Source organism: Danio aesculapii, chromosome 11, assembly GCF_903798145.1.
Source record: "Danio aesculapii chromosome 11, fDanAes4.1, whole genome shotgun sequence".
Lineage (NCBI taxonomy): Eukaryota > Metazoa > Chordata > Actinopteri > Cypriniformes > Danionidae > Danio > Danio aesculapii.
Genome location: NC_079445.1, coordinates 9,090,889 through 9,107,763, shown reverse-complemented (window position 1 = coordinate 9,107,763; position 16,875 = coordinate 9,090,889). Strand labels below are relative to the sequence as shown.

General features: G+C 36.2%; 1 protein-coding gene across 1 annotated transcript in view; it reads left to right on the top strand.

Moving 5' to 3' along the window:
- The first annotated feature begins 11,979 nt into the window (after positions 1 to 11,979).
- The window catches only part of tbl1xr1a (TBL1X/Y related 1a), a 104,307-nt gene continuing 99,411 nt past the window's right edge, over positions 11,980 to 16,875 (top strand). Inside the window, 1 exon segment of the mRNA XM_056467977.1 lies at positions 11,980 to 12,254. The gene's annotated coding sequence lies outside the window, so the exon portion shown is untranslated.

The window sequence follows — 16,875 nt, the reverse complement described above, 5'->3', positions numbered from 1 at the left end:
AAAAAAAATGAATTAGACATTTTACTTTAATTTAGTATGTTTCTATGTTTATAAAATAACTAATGTAAATTTAATAGGTTCCCATATATTTTGTTGTTAAGGTATTTGTCCAATCAGATTGTATTTTCACACATTTTTTGTAATAAAATAGGGCAATCTGCAACATGGGCTATGGTATATATCTATATTTAAGGAAAGTACAGCTTAAGCTTGGTTTATACTTCTGCGTCAAGTGATCGGCATGAGCCATGGTGATTGTAATGCGTGTAGCCGTGCATTTATACTTCTGTGCGCTGTTTGTGTTGCTCTTCAATAACACTTCAGAAACACTAGCTGGCAGTAGGTGTTTATGTTCGTCTGTGTCGACTTTCTTCGCTAGTGTTTTGTTTTTTCTAAACGCTACCTTCATGTAGAAGTGGCTCAAACTCGCTCATTTTAAGGTGGGAATCGGCGGACGAGCAACAACTTTCATCATAAGGTAAACACAAAACAAAAGTTTCCATCTAAAACTCCTTCATGGCATGCGACACTTGTAAACATTCACTTGCGCTTTGCATCATTGCGATGTGTAGTTACATTTTTTGAGAGGTGCGCGTCAGCGTCTCCGACGGCCAAGGCGAGGGCTATGCAACCATACGCAGGCTGCGCCGGAGCATATGCATGCACTTGACACAGAGGTATAAATCAGCCTTTAGATTAAAGTACGTGCAGGTTTTCAGTAAGAATAACTTTATGTTGACCACATTGTGTATTGTGCAAGGGTGTAGAATTAGCATGATCGGAGGAGACGTGCCACCACCAATATCCACAGATTATTAAAAATGTCTGACGCGCACCTCTTAAATTATGTAACTACACGTCGCAACAACGTGTAGCGGAAGCACTGTGATTGGTCGGCTTGGTAGCGCTGACGAGTGTGGGTGGGACCGAGAGCCGCCCCAACCCATTGGAGCGATTGTCTACAGTGTCGAGTCCCGTGAAGGAGGTCCAGAGGGAAAGTTTTGTTTTGTGTTTACTTTATGATTAAAGTTATTGCACGTCCCCCGGTTCCCACCTCAAAATGAGCGAGTTTGAGCTACTTCTACAGTACATTAAGGTAGAAAAAACAAAACACCAGCAAAGAAACTCGACCCAAAGGAACATAAAAACCTCACTGCCAGCTAGCGTTTCGGGAGTGTTATTGCAGAGCAACACAAACTGCGTGCAGAAGTATAAATGCACAACAGCACGCAAGGCATGCGCCGTGGGTCACTTCAATCACTCGACGCAGCGATATAAACCAGGCTTTACTGTGCAAGACTCAGGTGAGACATGGACATAGGCAGAAAGAAAAGTGTCAGTCACTTGAAATCAAGTTCGATACAAGTCCACCATATAAGTAACCATGGATGTGCAATTAATGAAAAATTTGTTTCAATTTTGGCCTCCACAATGATTATGAAATAACAACAATCGAGATAATATGGTTATTGTGTCAAATGCCTCCCCCTTTCCAGAAGTCTGCATTCATTCCTTGTCAAAGTAAAATCATTTTATTTTTGCCCCACAATACATGCTTGATTTAATATTGTTTTTATTACTAATTGTATTTTATATATTTATTATAGTCTTTTTTTAAAGTGCGAAATACAACGTGCTGTTCTGTTTGCATGCTTAGAGAAGGAAAAGAACATGGACATGTAAAGTCATCTTTTAGCTTAAAGTGCATAAATGGCAATTATATACTTGCAAAAATGTGTTCAGATGCGGTGGTAAGTGATTATGCACAAATAAGCCCTCAGCAAATGGAAGTCTTTATTAAACTACCTTTTTTGTCAGACATTCCTTTAACTTTACATTTTAAATGTGAAGTTACATTTAAATTTTACATTTGCAGGGGTTTGGTGTCAAATGAGTTCCCCACCAATATCAAAAGCAAATTTACGCTCTTGGTACTGTGTAGTAAACAACTGTATTCAGACAGTATGAAACCAAAATATGATCTATGGAAAATAAAATGGTCAACTTTTAACAACTGTAGATCTTTTTGAGTTATTTGCTGTTAAAAATAACATTAATACTACTACTAATAATAATAATAATTATTATTATTATTATTATTAATTTAATTTGCAATAAATTACATTTCTACAATATTGAATCACTGTTTGTCCTCGGTAAAGTCAGGATCCTCCAGTTGAGCACCACGGCATTAAGGTGCATATAAACACTTCATACTGTCAATTTCTCCACATTAGTTTCATTAAAAAGTAATTGCCTTTTACCCACCAGAGGTGTTCAGTGTGCTGGAGAACTACTAGAAAGTGGTGCTTGAGTCTATTATAATCTTATCTTTGTTGGTGTTTTGTCTCCATGATAATGAACCACAATTCTCAAAATAACAGCATATGCTATCTAATTCCCAGCATGTTCTTTTGTTTTAATCGGCTTGCAAGAGTTTTATGCTATGTCTACAATTTGCTGCAGATTTCAGCTGGAAAGAACATTAGATGCAATGAAATACTCCTTTTATTAATTTAGATTATACAATTCCTTGCACAATACCATATTATCACATCCAAATGCTGTTACTGCATGGTACTATTGCTGTTACCACATAAACTTGCTTAGTAGCACACATGGTACAGCCTTCAACAAAAGAGTCAACAGAATAGCTTAAATATGTGTGCAAATAAGGTAAAATGACATGGTCTGCACTGTAAAACCCATCAGTCAACTTTATTAAATTAAATGAGTGTAGTCAACTCAAAATTTACCAAAAGTTAATTCTACTTATTTTAAAAGAGATTTGAATTCAGTGTTGAACTTAAGGAGTTAAGTAAATACCTCATTACTTCAAACTAAATGGAGTAAGTTCACAGTTCTCATATAGATTAGTTTTTTTTCTCAAATGGTTTGCGGCATTCGGTTTCTTCAAACGGTTTGAGTTGCCCTAACTTATTGGGTTTTACGGTACTCAATTGGTTTGAGTTCTCTTCATTTATTAGGTTTTGCTGTGCTCAAATTGCTTTGTTTACTCAAATGGATTAAGTTCACAGTTCTCATTAGGATTAGTTTTTAACTTAAATGGTTTGTTGCAATTGGTTTCCACAATATGGATATATATATATATATATATATATATATATATATATATATATATATATATATATATATATTTTTTTTTTTTTTAAGTCATCTAGAGATAAACAGTTTTACCATTTTTGAAACTATTCAGCTGACTTGTGGGTCTGGCAGGAGCACTTTAAGATCATTAGCAAAAAAAAATCTGATAATTTTCCTATTTAAAACTTGACCATTCCTTTCTGTAGTTACATCGTGTACTAAGACTGACAGAAATAAAAGTTTCTATTTTCTACGCCAGTATGTTAGGAACTAACTCATTCTGGCATGATCCAATTCAATGATTTAAGCTAAGCTAAAAGTGCTTTCGCCAGAAACAGATCGGCTGAATGAATTGGCTGAATGAATTTAAAATTGTAAAACTCAGCTCTTGGTGACTTATAAAATGAGTAGTGTTCCTTTAGTTTTCCCGCTCTCTTTAACTCTTGCAGCATTCTTTAGCTTCTTTCGGCAAACTAGTGTTTAACGTGAATTTATAGAGTTAGACATAAAATAACTGCAGTGAAAATACAAATAGGCACTGAAAATGTATTACAAAAGGAATATAATGTCATGGAGGTAATCATGTGGGAGGATCGGCACAAAATAACGGGAAAGAGATGTGTACCCACAAAAGATGTTGTTCAGTCAAAAATGTGTGCGTGAGAGAGTGAGTTGGAGTGGTGTATATGGGGATGTTTTCTGTTTGATGGTTGAATAGTCTTTGTAAATTTGTAAATAAGTCACATTTGACCCAAACACTGTATTTAAGAGCAATCGGTGGTTTTTAAGATCATTCAGAATAAGTAAATGATTTATCTAAGTAAATGAGAAAAAAATGAGACTATAACAATATCTCTTTCAAGAATTTTCCATTTTCAGGCCTTCCGGAACCCATCATTGCATAAAATACATCAAAAAAGTAAACAATTGTTTTTTGATAAATTAGGTGTTGTGTAAATATCCCCTAAATTTCATATTTATTTACAAAGATGTAACTGGGGATATTACATTGAATTTCATACGAGATTTTAAAGTAGGAATACCCCAAAAAGTACTCCTTCGTAATACTACCTAAAATAGTCTATTTATTCTTTACTGCTTCTTTCGATAGGAAAGGATTGACTGGCCCTTTCTAAAAACATAATGATCATTAGTAGGGGTGAGCGGAAATCCAGTTTAAATGTATTGCAATATTTGACCTTATGCATCTCTATCAATATCCACATGGCAAGAATCAATATTTTCAGTCAAAGATTAATCTAAATATACAAATTTCCTCCATTTTTATGCAGTTTTTTTTCTGTTTTTGTTTTTCCACCTTTGAAAAACTATGTTCTTAAAAAACTTCAACAAGAAGAGTTGAACTATTTCCTTTGTAGACTTGTTATGAATTCTTTAATAAACCTATCAGTGTGTTCATGAGGCCTGGACAGACTACAAGCAATTGCCAAATTCTGACTTTTGGCACTTTCCCCTAATCCCTAATCAGGCTTATTCAAGGAACCCTTTTGTCCCACACTGACACTCATTCACTGCTTTTCGCATTTCCACTGGGCAACGACTAGATTGCGGGGGATAGAACACACCACGCACACACACACAAACACACGCATATGCACACCTTTAACCAAAACAGCCTTTCTGGTCCAAACATGCATTTTAATTATAGATGCTCCTGGGCTGCACACCCACACACAGATTTGTTTAATATGCACTAATCTCTCCTGCCTTTGCCTCCCACGTTGTATACACTAATGGCCACTGAAGCCTGCAGTCCCTGAGCCAGAGCCCTACACTAAACACTGACACCCATCCTCTCCCAGCTTTGTTTCCAACAGCTCACCGAGGAGTTTCTTTTGTGCCCTGCTCTGAACAATTGAGCTTGATCCGGTCTCCCTGTCTTTCTCTCCTCCTGAATCCGCTGAAATTTATCAGCGTCCCTTGTGAGGGAGGACCAGATGGCTGCCCTGCTCTTGTTTTCAAGGCTTCGGATGCAGCTTTGTTTGTTAGCATAGCCATTGAAACCTTAGCCATGGGAGAGACTCCCAGTCTCCATCTTGTTGTCTGCTGCTCTATGGCTGGATCCATGACTGACTAATTAATTTTTTTATGATGACGAATATGTAGGTTTTTGTGTCGCATAGGATATAATGTTATTGTGGAACTATCACAATGTTTTTGGATGACTAAATTGTTATTGTGGCTACTTTTGGTTTTATTTATTTAATTATTTATGTTTACTGAAACATTTCAAGTAAATGAATAGATTTCGAAGTTGAAAACGAACTGTTCAAGCAAAAAATTTGATTTGTTTATACACTTAAAAATTTCTACTAAGAATGACAGTAGCTACATTTCCATCCACCTATTTTTATGTACAGTTTGGATATGCGCATAAAAATTTGTTAATGGAAACGCCAAGATGCACATCAATTTTGAAAAAAGAAAATAAGAGAAAAACGTTTCTAAATGGACAAACCAGCATGCTAAGCACATTGTAAAACATCTGAAACGTTGTTTTAGTCATCTTGAAACGCCTTAACCATTTCAGTATTAGTGTTATTATATTGTTAATTACCTCCAGAACTGTCAAGAGCATCTGTGCTACGCGTCTTTCGCCATTCAAACACCACTACGCGTTCATTTCACGTCGGCATATTGTCTTCTGAGGCACAAGTCATTTATTAAATAAGGAAAAGATTCACGCAGCTTCTCCCAACACAGCAAATTACATTTTTATTGTTGCTATTTGGCGCAAGTTTATCAGAAAATGACGATTTTGTTCTCTTTTCTGACTCATTGAATGGAAACGCTGCTTTATTCGCACATCTTTTATGTGACTTTCCAGTTTTGCGCATAAAGTTAATTCGAATCTTTGGATGGATACATAGCTACTGTTGCACTAAAAAGAGTAATATTTTTCCATTGCATATAGATGAAAACATTGTAAAAAGTTCAACCCTTTTCTCACGGATCCATGAAAACGATAAAAAAATGCTGTATTATGCATGCCAGGCCAGTAGGTGGCAATGTAATTTGCAAAAAAATAATAATAAAACTAAATGTTATGGATCTGAACAGATATGGGTCAAGTCTAGAAGGGATACAGTTGCGGCATGCACACATCAGTATAGCATAATTTTTATGAAACTGTACAACAATAATTACTATTTCTTTACGTTATAGTGAGGGGTAGGTTGAGGATTGTGGTACAAGGATAAGGTTTTATAATCCGCCATTATTATTTTGGCTATCAATTACTAATACATAACAAATAATAAGTTCAAATAAAGTATTTTTTGAGACAATAATTGTGTCATTTGTAAAACTTGCATTTTGAAACCCATTTTTAAAAGTTTTTCTGGCCAAAATAGGATATTGTTGTGTGAATGAACAGCAAAAAGACCTAATTAGTATTTATTGTGTAAATCATACTCCAATTATATTTGTTATTTACAGCGTCTTACTAGGGTAGATAGATGAACAAATGAAATGATCTGACCCTTTAAAAAGAAAAAATGAGTTTGGTATTTAGTAGGCGTGAAGGGAAATCAATATTTAAATGTATTGCAATATTTTACCTCATGCTACTATATTGATATTCTCATGGCTAGAATCAATATTTTTAGTTGAAGATTAATCTGAATAACCTGTTTTCCTCATCTAGTGAGTTTGCTTGGAGATGCAGAGCCGAATAAACAGATGCTCAAGTGAAAAGGAGAAAAGACGAAAGGACAAGAGAAGGTGGGAGGAGTGTCCTTCTGTTCAAGGCTTTTACACACTTCGAGGTTTGATAAGATTACAGCCAAACAGACACAAACCCTCCACCCCAAACACCGCGATTGTGTAGGACACAGAAGGAGAGTAAGGAATGACTGTGAACAGGAAAAAGAACACAGCGGTTGGATTTGAAACCGGTCAGTCAATGACTCAACAGACAGCTTTGCAAATTCAAATGAGCATTAGCAATGGCCAGTGAAATATGTAATGACATTTAAGGTGATAGAACACTGATATGCATATTTTTATTCATTCCATTAACCACTGAAGCCACACAGTTGCCTTGCCTTCAAAAACCAAGCAGATGAAGGCTACTCAAATCTCTACCTTAGTTTGCTGCCAAGAAAAGCAGCATTTTTTGGATTTGGCCAACATGATTGCTATGGTAACCAAATACATTTTTTACACCTGGTCATGTGATTAATCAAATAATTATATAATCATGACATTTAGCATTTATTTCAGAGGAATCCATGCCCCCTCCCCCACCTCATATAGCAGATAACGAAGGATTAATGCTCCGTTCATGTCTTGAATTACTGTAATTATGAGATTCTACTCGGAGCTGAACTCAGAAATGATTTGTTACTATAGGAACACTCATAACGCCAAAATTAATCCATGTGTGGCTTTGTTGTTGATGGCAGCAAAATATTTAATCATTACATTAATTTGTTAGTTTATGACAAAATGATTGGACAGTATGTCTCAGAACCAAGAAATGTGTATTAAATGATATAGTTAAATAAAGCATAAAATGATTATGTAAAAAAATTATGTCTGCTTCCTTTCTGGTGCTATTTCACATGACTATATATATATATATACAATATATATATATATGTATCGCTGGTACGAGCCTCGGCTGGGTCAGTTGGCGTTTCTGTGTGGAGATTGCATGTTCTCCCTGCGTTCGCGTGGGTTTGGGTTTGCTCCAGGTGCTCCAGTTTCCCCCACAGTCCAAAGAGATGTGGTACAGGTGAATTGGGTATGCTAAATTGTCTGTAGTGTATGTGTGTGTGAATAAGTGTGTATGTGTTTCTCAGTGATGGTTTGCGGCTGGAAGCGCATCCGCTGCGTAAAACAAATGCTGGATAAGTTGGCGGTTCATTCCACTGTTGCGACCCCAGATTAATAAAGGGACTAAGCTGAAAAGAAAATGAATGAATGAATGAATATATATATATATATATATATATATATATATATATATATATATATATATATATATATATATATATATATATATATATATATATACAAACAATATAATTTGGCTGTCTGCACCAAACGCGACTCAATACAATAGAATTTCATAGCCATTCTTTTAAATATTAGCCACCGCACTCCCAACGAAATGGTAACGTTTATAATCAACTTAATACAATTTTAACATATTTAATATCCTTAAAAGTACACTGGCTGAGTACTGATGTTGTTGGTTTGCACTGCCTTTTAATTTTCAAAGCATTTTTAAACTGCATTTAAAACTGAACAAAGCACATAATCAGTACCTGAGGTGATAATTGTCTTCGTAGTTTATGTAGTTGTTTTTCTACAACATCTGAGAAATAGAAATTGTTTCTAAAACTGGAATTTTGGGTGTCGCTGTAACAGAACAAAGCTAGTTTTAATGTGAAAAAGATTCCTTTCATCTTGTGTTGCAGCATTGTGTTGTGTGTAGTTAGGACGCGTGTAGTGTAAGAATACATACAAGGCTGTTCAAAAAAGGAATAGTGCTGCTGTGTATGATGTTAAAATAATCCAAATTTACACAGACAATAAAAAATAATTCCTGTATTATGCATGCCAAGCTAGTAGATGGCGATGTATCTTTGTAATGAAAAACTACATGTCTGCACATATGTGGTCCTGTTATTTGCATTGAGATCTATATGCACAGCTAATGTATTTCAGCCAGTGATGAACTTCCGGTGAAAGCTTTATGTGACTATTTTCAATTTCATAAAGTTCCTTTTACAGCATCAATGTTGTACTGTAATTAAAATATAATCAGTTAAATAGACTTAAGCATCCATTTGGTTGTTAAAGCATAAAAAAAGACGAAAGACCATTTAAACGCAGGTGCCATCATTAGCATTAGCTAGTGCAGAAATTCCATTGAAAAAATGTTGTAAAATTAATTTCCATATTTTAAAGACATGGTGGGGAGAAATATAATTTATTGCAGTGCTTCTTGTTTGGTCTGATACCCACATTATATCGTATCTCAGTCAGGCAGTGAAGAAACGTGCTGATTTTGTATGGGATGACAATTAACCGGAAGCCCTGGGGCTGGCTGACTGAAATTAAAAGTCCGTGTGCATATACCTCATTGCTTGCAAGTACTTTAAGCATGCCTGTAGTCTGATTGTTGAATATGTTCACACACCTTTTTCCGTAAAAATAGAAATGTGTTGTGTTCACGTCAACAAAAACCCATTTTCAAAGGTTTGCATTTACATAAATCGAAAAAAATCCATAAAACATTTTTGTGTTTTAGTCAAAAACCGTATTGCATGAACACTGCACTGTTACCATTAAATGTAGCTCAAGACCGCCCACTCGAAATAAATTCTCTGCCAGGAAATGTTAAATAGTTTTGACATTTTTTAGTTGACTTAAACCAAACTAGGGCTGTGCGATTTGGGGAAAATATCTAATTGCATTTTTTTTTTGACAGATATTGTGATTTCGATTTGATTTGCAGTTAGATTTTTTTAGTTAAGCTTTAGCTCAATCGCCTGAGGTCCTTTTTTAGGTGCTGGATGTTGTATTTCCTCGTACTGGCAACAGTTCTGCGACAGCTCTTAAAAATGACCTGTTTTTGTTTGGTGTCTGTGACTTTGAAACCGAAATTTTCCATGTTACCGATGTGCAGTTTTTCTTTTATATTAATTAGTCTATTAATGCTTTTGAAGCAGAGGACGCCATCATCTCACTCGTCTGTGCTTTCCTGTTTGTTTGTTTATTGTGGGCATTCCACACAGTTCTGTTGCACTATTCTGATTGGGCAGAACGAAAGTGTGCTAGCTTAATTGGCTAGTAAGACTGTCACACACAGACAGCAGTCATGCATTTGCTCTGGGTGGGAAAAATTAAATGATATATATTCATATCGCAGCCTCTTGCGATTAGCTAATCGCAACGTTTCAAATTGCAATTGCGATTTGATTAATTGCACAGCCCTAACCCATACAACATCAAAACAGTAAAAGTTACTTTTTTAATTTTGACATTTAAAGATTATTAATTAAAATCTACAAAAGAGTCAACTTATTGTGTTTCAAATGAATCGTCTTGATAACGAGTCTTTAGCCCTGCCGTCGTGACGTGGATACGGAACTTAAGCCCCACCCATTCGTTGTGCGCGCAAACCTGGGAAAATTGAAACCCCCCTGCCCCATCTACAAACACAGTAGCAAAGAAGAAGAAGAACACTGTGGCAGATGCCGGCTGAATCATGTTGCGAAGACGTGCTCAGCTGGATAAATTTGGAAGTGTGAGGGAAGGTTAGTGTTATTTTCCCTTCCCAATGAAAGATGGGGATGAAACTGTGAAGAGTTGGTTGAGGTTTATTTTTTTTGCAAAAATACCTTAGCATTATAGCCCCAGGCTTGTGCTGTGTTAATTTTTCTGTCAAGTGCTTCAGCAATCTACATGCTTACAACGGGGATTCATCGGCCGTTTGTTAAAGGAAGGATCAGAAAAGACTATTGATGTTTGGGACTTTGCATAGCTTGACAGGAACTATACAGCACACAGTTCATGGACCAGTTTCTTCCTCTATTTCACAAGTGTAAGTAAGTGCAATTAAAATGGTTGCCTCCTTGTTTTCTCTAGCTTGCAAATTATGTATTTAATTGTGTTTTGTTACCTGTAACCGCTTTTACTGTATCTAGTTAACTCTTTATATTCTCATATTGCGTCTAAAACCATGTTGAAAACGTGACGCGTGCCGCTATTTTAATTTTTAAAATTTAACAATTTTAAATGCATTTGTGAGCTCGAGATCCCTTGCATTGTTGTTGCAATGGCCACCGTCAGCTGTTCCTACACTCAAACTGCGGTCAAGTTTCAAAATATTGTGGCTTTTGCCACTATGTGGATTAATACTGAATGTGTGTCACTGTTTTTAAATATGGTTAAGAATAGATCAATATGCATGTGTTTAACTGCATTACTTTAATCCACTGCTGCATTGGACTCACATACACTCTGCACTCTGACTACTTCAATATTGTTGATAAGCCGTGGTGGGCTTTCTGTCTCGCACTGAATGCTGTCGACCAATCGCAACAGACTGGGTCATCGGACCAATCAGCGCAGATTAGCATCGCTCTAAAGAGGGGTTAGGGAACAAATTAATCGCTGAACGAATCATATGGGAGTCGCTGGGAAAATTAGGTAAAAATAAATGCAAATTATAAGTGTTTTTTTCAGTTGCATGCATATCAGCCTGTTGTTGGAGACATCAAAACCAAAATATGACCTTTTTTATTGCATAATAGGGGCTCTTTAAAAAAGACAAACAGACCTGTATATTTTCACATTATTAGAGCATTTATTAGACAATATATAATTCACAGTATTGCAACACAAGTTGCATGTATATGAAAATTTTTAATGTGACTACACAAATACAAACACACGTTAATTGAAACAGTAAATTTAATTACTAAAATTAAATACAACAACAATCATAATTAGGTCAAAATATAATCAATTAAATTTATCACTGTTGTGCTTATTCAGTAAATAGCAATCGACATTTATGACCTTATAAAACATCTCAAATGATAAATCTGGCCATATCACAATGTCTAACATAATCTCTTTTAACTGCATTTTTACAACATAAACAATCTCCATTCCTTGTCAAAACGAGTCTCGTGCATTACAATAAAGACTGTAAGTCGCTAAAATGATATACCTCTGCCGCAGTTCACAGTAAAATCCAGATTGAGATGGAACGAAGAGGCATGTTATTGCGATATTCCTCCTTCAGTTTCAACAAAGCTGCATAGACAACCGCCCAGGCCTCCCCCATTTTCGCCTGGAAAGTCACCTCTCCAGTGTTTGAGTGTCTGAAGCCGTTGGCTGCTCCTGAACCGTTTGGCTCTTTCTCCACTAGCAAACAGCCCCACAATGTACCTCAATCGCTCTTAAATCTATTTTTAAACGATTTTATTCCGCTCTACGCCGATGCGAACGGGACCGGACTGTTGTTTGGGAATTTATCTGAAGACCTGCCGCCTCAAAGCAGCTTTATAACGCTTTGTTTGAGCACTATTTGACAAAATAGTCGAGGAGGAGGAAATTCCACACAAGCAGTGAAAGGCAGTCCTCGCGTTCATCCGGGTATAAAAGTGAGTGTTTTCTTCGTTTTTACTCGTTATATCGATAATACGGTAGTAGATGCGTGTTTGTGTTGCGATGTGTGTTTTTAATAATAATATACAGCGATTTATTATTTGGCAAGGGCATTTCTTTTGGAGGATCTGGCTGGGTGGGGGATGGGCAGCACTGTGTGTGTGTGTGTGTGTGTATATGAGCGTGAGTGTGTGTGCGCGCGCGCGTAAATGCAGCACCACTTCAGATTGTTTTGTAGTTTAGGTGTGTGCAAAATATAATTTCAGAATACATTTACATATACTAGTAATCACATTAAACATTAATAGAACTATTTTACATATGCTTTTATGCTAATTATTGCTATATGTATATGAAATCATTAACATTAAAGTTGATTTCTAACATGTTTTCATGTGCATCATACACACATCAAGTCAGTGATCTCATATAAACACACTTCTATTATTAACTACATGTGATGAACTTCAAAACACTGAGTTAGTGTTGTTTTTAATTGTATAAATGCATAATTATATAACGTGAAATGTATATGAATTATAATCAATGTTTATAATAAGACTGTACATGTAGATGAGCACGAGCACATGACTGTTGTTGGCAAAGCACTAACTCTGAGAGTGGGGGAGGGGAAGCTCAACTCATTCAGTGTTTGGGCAAACACAACTGTGTGTTAAATTACATGATTGTAAATTTCCAATCATTTACATGTAAAGTGATATTTCTTAGAATGGATGCACACTGATTATATACACTCTCATTGTCAAACTATGTAATGCATATGACTGCGAGTAACACCAAAATAAGGCTCCAGACTTAATGCATGTTGTATAACGCAACATAACAATGATTTAAATAAGTCAAACAGTCATTAAAACAAAACAATAGTCTTTACAAAGGAATATGTGTGTGGCTGTGATATCTGGATCATAGTGTTCAGTCTAGAGTGGGGGTGGGGAGATCTGTAATGTGTGTGTGTGTAATCTGAAGGCCATGTGTGTTGGGAAACTCCCATTGTAATGGCTCACATGTTACCTATTTAGATCACCAACCCTTTAATTCATTTACTAGTTAGTGTTAGGTTAAGCTAGCTAATTTTCTTCCCCCCCCCCTCCCCCGTGAAATTAAGCCAATAATAATACGCAATTAAAACACAAATAAATGTGTTCGTTTCTCCCAGTGAATGATTTGAATCCCTCAGTCTTTGTTTGAAATCTGCGTCTCTCTAAATGGAAGAGTGGCACGGTTATGTAACTTGTGCCTCAGAGTGGATTGAAGCAAGATGTGGGGGATGGGACAGACAGATCTGATCTATTGCGCTTTTTTCCCTCTTTTTTTCCCTCTCCCCCACTCGTTCCCTCGTGGAGCAGAATTGCAGTGGGCCAGTCGACGTGTTGAAACGTGACATTTGTGTCTGTGCTGTGTTGCAGTGCTTTGCCGTTGACCCTGTTTCTCTTGAGCCTCAAGGTTGAGTTGAGATGGGCAGATGGTGGTGTAAGCTTGAAAATGCCTGCCATGGTCTGTGCTTTCTTGAACAAGGCCTGGGTTATTTTCTGCAAGGTCATTGAGGAACGCTCTAACGGTTGTCTAGTTATGCAATCCGGTATAATCAGTAATAGTACTGTAAATGATCGTAAACACTGGTAATATGGAAAGTGGATTTGTAAATTAGGGTAGGGTGCGTCCGCTTTGCATTCATTCTTTGTAAATAAAGCATTTATTTGAACTCTTGCTGTTTTAGTAGTAGAGGGATTGCATCAAACATTGAGTGCAACTAGTAAACAAAACGATTACCTTTTTAGTTGCTACTACAAATTGTTGGCGTGTTGGCTAGTTAACATGGAATTAAAGGGTTCATGGAGTTCGAGTTGAGTTAAAATGACTGTCAGCTCTGTTTCTTGAACGGTTTGTGAATTATATGGTTGGTGGTCTGCTATCAGATCCATCAATCACATGCTGTGTTTGAAGTAGCTCTGTTCTGCAGACTGAATGAGTATATCCACTTTAGTTTTCAATGTGGAACTAAGCTGTTTCTTGTGAATGTGTGCTACTTTTGATTCATTAGCCACTATACTAAATAGAATAGCTAGCGCAATACTGGGAAAATGGCTTGTGCTACAAACAGATGTGTTTATGATTACAATTACAAATACCTGCGTGGAATTAGGTGTGCTAAAATTAAAACCATATTTGGCATATTATGATAATGAATTATTTTGCAAGGCTGTTTGGGCCTGCCTTGTCAAATTGACAAGCAGCACCTGCATGTGTTCAAAAGAATTAAAAACACCAAAATAGGACTAATTTATACTGCAATTCTGAAGTGAAACCACCTCATATTCACTGATTATAAGTTCTGCTGTTTGGGCCTGTCATGGATAAGTAAATGTGATTCAATGTTTCCTCTAGGATTTTTTACAGCTGTGGTGGCAGGCATTTTACACAGATCTTCCAACTAGCTATAGCGTAATTTCAATAACAAATGTCGTGAGCGCAGTATTACAAATCGAGATTGCAATTATGTAATATGAGCATGCGGATCTCTTTGCCTGCACGACGATATCCTCTGTTTGTGCACAAAACATTTGCACGCCCTCAAATATACGCTGCTCAAGGTCAGATTTTCTTGTGCGCTCTTAAATAAACACTGCTGAAGTGCAATTTAGTGCGTTTATGTAACTAGAATATCTCCAACATTTATTAGATTTGCTATGAATATTTATGAATGTCTCCAATAGACTTACAGAGCGGCTTCAATGCGTCCTGAAGTAAAGTAAAACGGCTATAAACTCCAACAAGATAAAGTCATTGTATGCAGAGCCATAGACCTTTATCTATAAAATAAAATTATGAAAACAGTGTTTATCATAACTGAAAGCTATGTCATGTTTGCTGGTCTCACGCATCATAGGTTAAACAAATAATGCACAGCACTACTACGATTACATTTGCTCTGTTATAAATCACGTACCTTTTATTACGTTTTGGTATTTCATACGTTTAATATGTAAAATACGTTTTTATAACCCGCTATTAAAAAAACAACGGCAATGTTTTGAATGAGAGGCTGTAACGTACCCGTGGCAGGAATGAATTTTGGTGTAGCGCCCCGCCATGGAGAATGAATGTAGCAGAAACCATGTGATTATAAAGCTGCCAGTAGGTGATGGCAAGTCAGTGTTGTAAATTCAATCGATTAGTTCAAAATAGGGCTTGGCGGTAAATCGAGTTCTGGGGATACATTGATATGATTCCCCAACGCGATTGCGGGATTATCCAATATCTTTCATATCGATATGGTTTAAGGCCACACGTGCGCATTCTGCGCGAAACAGACCACTTCAAGGTAGCACGCAAATTCCACTTGCACAAATGTGCGCATGCGCAAAATTAATGATTCACTCCATGAGTCATAGAAAAGATTTGTTCAAAATGAACAAATTGTTCAAGAACGACCCATCACTGACGCCACATGGAGGAACATGCAGTGCCGGTATTGTATCGAAATCTGACTCTCCGGATAAATCTGACTACCCCTTCCGTGCACGCACGTCACACAGCGCCTGCAGCAGCTGTGACAGCAGTTTATCAGAAACCTTTTATCAATAATTTCTTCCGCAATTGACAGCAAGAATGAACATAGAAGCCTTGTCAAATTGACAAGCAGCACCTGCATGTGTTCAAAAGAATTAAAAACGCCAAAATAGGACTAATTTATACTGCATTTCGAAAGTGAAACCAACTTATATTCACTGATTATGAGTTCAGTATTTATTACACGACTGTCTCTTCTTTATATTTACGTTATAACACATTTAGCTCTACGTTTTGGTCTGTTATAATGACTGGTTACATTTATATGCTTAACCAGCATTTCATCACAGTACTCTAAACAATTTAATTACTTCTCAGATCTATAGTCTATTCGATTTCATCTGCTTATTTAATATTTAGTAAAACAAGTTTAGTCAAAACAAAACAAAAGAAAAAGTGAAGGATTTTTTACATGGAGTGAAAGACTTCTCTTTAGATATCTTTGATATGTGCACTGTTTAGTAATTGTGCACAATACATACATGTAAATGTGTAACTAAAAAACTGGTACACAGGATTACTTATAACAACACTGTAATTGTGACATAAAGTACTGTGTGTTTCATATTTACATTCAATGTGGTTCTTTTCTATCCTACAATACTTTTTGTTGTTACTATTTAGGTGTGTTCCTTTTTTTGCTCTGACATTGTAGCTATGTTTTCTATGGTTCTGTTTACTTTGTTTTTTGCAAAACAGCACAGTAGTGCTGTGTATAGTGTCAAGCAGGAACAAAAACCTTCTGCATTCATCAAAGATTTTTTTTATAATTTGAAATGTTATGCAACATAGTTTTAAGCAGGAGAAAAACCTGTACTGTATTTTATTTATCAAAGATTTTGTGCAGCTGTTATTTTTTGTGCAGCTGTTTATTTGTAAACAGGGTGGGAAACCCCTGTGCTTAAATTATATTTTGCTCCAAAAACGTTTATTTAAGTTGTAATATATCGCATCGGATATATATCGTATACCATCATTACTCCTAAAAATATCGGGATATGATTTTTTTGCCCATGTCGCCCA